Source organism: Myotis myotis, unplaced genomic scaffold, assembly GCF_014108235.1.
Source record: "Myotis myotis isolate mMyoMyo1 unplaced genomic scaffold, mMyoMyo1.p scaffold_m19_p_7, whole genome shotgun sequence".
Lineage (NCBI taxonomy): Eukaryota > Metazoa > Chordata > Mammalia > Chiroptera > Vespertilionidae > Myotis > Myotis myotis.
Window position 1 is genome coordinate 94,099,174 of NW_023416379.1, and position 4,349 is coordinate 94,103,522.

Genomic DNA, 4,349 nt, shown 5'->3' on the forward strand with positions numbered 1-4,349 from the left:
GCCCCCCCAGCACCCCTCCAGGCCTGCGGCTGGGCAGACCCCTAGGACTCTCCCCCTGGCATCTCTCTGCCACCTCCCACCCATGTCCACTGCCCCAGGGCAGGGCCATCTGTGGGGCTGGACCCAGGGCCCGGCAGCCAGCAGGCAGAGCTCGCCCAGCGGGGCACTGAGCCCTCCCTCGGGCTTCCCACAATTGCTTTATTAATTGTTTATATTGAAGTCTGTTAATTGGCAATAACCAGCGTGCTGAGTGTCTTTTAATCACCCCTCTCAGGCTGTGAAGGATTGCTGGGTGCAATAAAGTGAGAGGAATTAGCAGCCTCCCCAGCCTCTTCACTCTCAGTTAGATAAACGGTGGGCCCCCCTGGTCCTGGCAGGAGCTTCCCTGGTGAGGGGATGCAGGCCAGGCCACACTGGGCTGCCCCTCTCTCCCCCTCCCTGCCACTCCTCCTACCCCCGAGGCCCCACAGGGGCTCAGACTCAGCCCCTGTGCTGTCCAGGAGCACCCTCAGTCAGGAGGCATCTCCTGAGCACCTATTGCGCCAGGTGCAGGGCGCCCTGGGACAGGACACTCGGCCGCAGCCTTGAGGGAACTGCAGTCCAGGAGGGAGACGGGCCCGTAGCCAGTTGCCAAACAGTAACTTTAGGGCAAAGACAGAGGCCTCGGTGGTGGGTGCCGTGGGCCAGAGGGGCCACGGCTCTTCTTGGAGTACCAGGTGGGGAGTCAGAGAAGGCCCTAGAGTCCAGGCAACCTTACACCTCCCCAGAGTCACACACACAGGCGCACGCGTGTGCCCACTCCACCTGCCAGGGCCCCCGGGGTGCCCCATCTGTCCTCCGTGCCGCTCTGCCACACCGGCACTCTTGGGGCTACCGGTGTCTGGCACTGGGCTTGGAGACTGGCAGCAAGGGGAGCTTTGCAAACAGGCAGGGCCTGGAGCTCGGCTGCTGCCTGGGTGGGAGGCGCTGAGGTCAGTAGGAGGGTCCTAGCACCTTGTCCTGAACAACAATCAATGCCCCCCATTGCCAGCATCTGCCATATCAGACCAGGGTCTGCCCCCCATTGCCAGTGTCTGCTCTCCCTCCACCTCCTGTCAATCCCTGTGCTCCTGGCATGAGGCCCGACAACACCCCAGGGCAGGGCAGCGGCTCCTGTTCCGCCTCCCCACCTGCCCAAATGCACCCCCCCGTCCTGCGAGCCCTGTTTGTTGTATTAGCGTGGAGGGGGCAGTGGTGGGGAGGGCAGCGGACAGGATGCGGCCTGTTGGAACCTTCCGGGAGCTGTGTCTGTGGAGACCTGAGGGTGTCCAGATGTGGGGCAGCAGGTCTGGGCCCAGAGCAGGGAGGGCGCCACTCCCATGCCTACATGGAGAAGGTCTGTGCCCTGTTGGAGGGGCCACTGAATTGTCCCATGCCAAGGGCACAGCCCAAAGCTTCCAAGTCACGGGGCACCCCTTCCTTCGGGGTCTCCCTGGGGCGGGGACCTCTGTAGAAGCTGACAGACTGCCTGGGCAGATTTGGGCAGATAAACCAAGTGTTTAAAAGTTGATGTGGAGGACATGCTGCTGGGACAGCCTGAGGCCAGGCAACGAGTCGCCAGCCCAAGGCTGCTGCTCCTTTGTTTGCGTAGTCGCTGCACTTTCTGAGTTTTCCCTTTAAAACCGGAGCTGGATTCAGGAAGATGGCGGCGGTATAGGCAGACGCGTCCCAGGTCGTGTCCCTGAGCAAATAGAGTGAGCAGCTGAAACTAGTAACATCCACCCCGAATTGGCGAAATTCCTCAGCTGGCGAGACAGTTTACAGCCGGGAAGAGCAGAACTCCCCTGGAAAGGTAAAAAAACCAGGGATTTGGGCAGGAAAGTTTGCCAGACCTCTGAGCCCAGAGAGTCGGAGGGAGACCGAGTGGCAGACAGCCGCGTCCCTTGGGACAGGCACAGCCCCTAACAGGGGAAAGGAGAACCGCGGGATTCCTGGCGCTGACGGGGGAATTGAGAGCTCGGTCTGTGATCACAGAGGACTGAGCCTAAAGGGGGCAGCCTGAAGAGCTGATCAGACCATGCAGTCCCAGTAAGAGAAGAAGCTTACAGAAACCAAGCCTTCCCCGTTTCCGCGGCCGGCGTTTGTTTGTTTGTTTTCACTGAACCCTGTTCATGGGACATTTCGGATACAGACACTCACCTGTGCTGAAGAGAGGGAGAGTGTGCGGAGGAGTGGAATCTGGGGAGAGACTGAGGAGAGAAGGGGGGCCGGGAGAGGTGGCAGCGAATTGAGTGCTGAGACACCCCTGAGCCCACGTCTGAGGCAGCCATTCTCTCCGGAGAGTGAGACTCCTCCCCCCAGCCCCCAGGCAAGGAGCACAGCCACACCCAGATTCCACCCCGAACGAGATCAAGGATTAAAATAACCTGATCAGTCCCTGGGAGTTAACAGGGTCTGGCCTATAGAGGGATTTTCAATCCCAGCAACAACACAGCACTGGTAACTCTTACGCAGCCAGCTCTGGGCAGTGAACTTCCACTGGACAGAGAGGCCCTGTAGCCTCAGAGGCCAACCCCAGAACACTGCCACCCAGAGGCTGACCCACAAACTGACTCTTTGCTAAACACAAAATAAGGCAGTCTGGGAAACAAATGCGGCTTGCTTTAAAATAAGGACTGTGGTTTACAACACAGAGGAACAGTGTATCGCAGGGAAACTCAACACTCTCCTGAATACCTGGCAGGTCTAAGGCGAGCCACACTGAAGAATAGAAGAACCGAAGGACCTTCACTACTGCAATATTTTTTTTTTTCTTTTTTCACCTTTTAACTAAGAAACCAATTTTTTTTTCTTTTTTTTTCTTTTCCTCTTCTTCTTTTTTTTTTCTTCTTTTTTCCATCACCTGATTTTACCCTTTTAATTACTACCTTCTTATTTTTAACCAGTATTATTACTGCTACCATTTTACCATTTTTTTTAAAGTGCCATTTTATTTTCTCTTTATTTTATTTTGGGATTAGTGTTCTCCATTCTATTTTCATCGTTATATTATTGGTTGTTTCTAGTTTGCATTTATCTCCAGGGAGCTGTTGCTGGAATTTGTTGGGATTAATGGCTGTTCTATAGGAGCATTCTCCTCATATAAAAAGTCTCTTCCCCTCTTCCACTTCATTCTCTCTTTTCGCTCTTTTTTTTTCTTTTCCTTTCTTTTCTCGCTTTTACTTTCCCCCCTCCTTTTTCCCACTTTCATTTTTGCTCTCCTTTTTTTGGTCCCTAATTTTCTTTTCTCTTTCTCTTTTCTCTTTTTCTCTTCCTTCTTCCTTATCCCCTAATTCTCTTAATTCAGGTGGTCACCTTTATTTGGGGTTATTAATATCGTGAATATATTTGTGTATAGTGCCTGGTACGTGGTGCCTTGTTGTGTTGTATTTTGTGCCTTTAAATCAACACAGCAGATCCAAGCAACAGCAACCTCCTGAGCACCACACCCTCTGCTGAGGAACAGCAGCTGTACGTGAAACCTCGCCCCACCAGCCAGAAGAGCCACCACAGCTGTGAACAGCACCCACCAGAGGAGTTGCTGCCAACTGAAGAGCAGCTGCTACCGCAACCGCCCGAAGAGGAACCGCAGACCAAGGAGTCACTGCCTCCAAGGGAGCAGCCACTGAACGACTCAATGTCTAGATATGTCAGTGAGATCAAACATGGGTAGACAAAGAAACCCCCAAAGGAAAGAGAAGGAGGACTCTCCAGAAAAGCAGCTAAGTAATACAGAGGCATGCAACATGACAGAAAAAGAATTCAGAATAAGGGTCCTAGAGTGCATAAACCGGATGGAGGAAAAAATCGACAACCTCAGCAAGAAGCAAGAAGAAACAGATGAAAAAATTGATAACATATGGAAGAAGCTAGAAGAAACAGATGAAAAAATCGATAACATATGGAAGAAGCTAGAAGAAACAGATGAAAAAATCAACAACTTAAGTAAGACCCAAGAAGATATGAAGAGTGATATAGCTGCAATGAAAAACTCCATTGAAAGTATCAACAGTAGACTAGGAGAAGCGGAGGACCGAATTAGTGATTTAGAAGACAAGGAAGCAAAACACACCCAAAATGTACTGCAATTGGAGAAAAAAATGAAAAGACAGGAGGAGAGCCTAAGGGAGCTTTGGGACAACATGAAACGAAACAACATACGAATAATAGGGGTACCAGAACAACAGAAGGATGAACAAGGATTAGAAAACCTATTAGAAGAAATAATATCAGAAAACTTCCCTGAGGTGGGGAAGAAAAAAGTCACACAAGCCCAGAGAGTCCCAAACAAGGTGAACCCAAAAAGACCCACACCAAGACACATCATAATT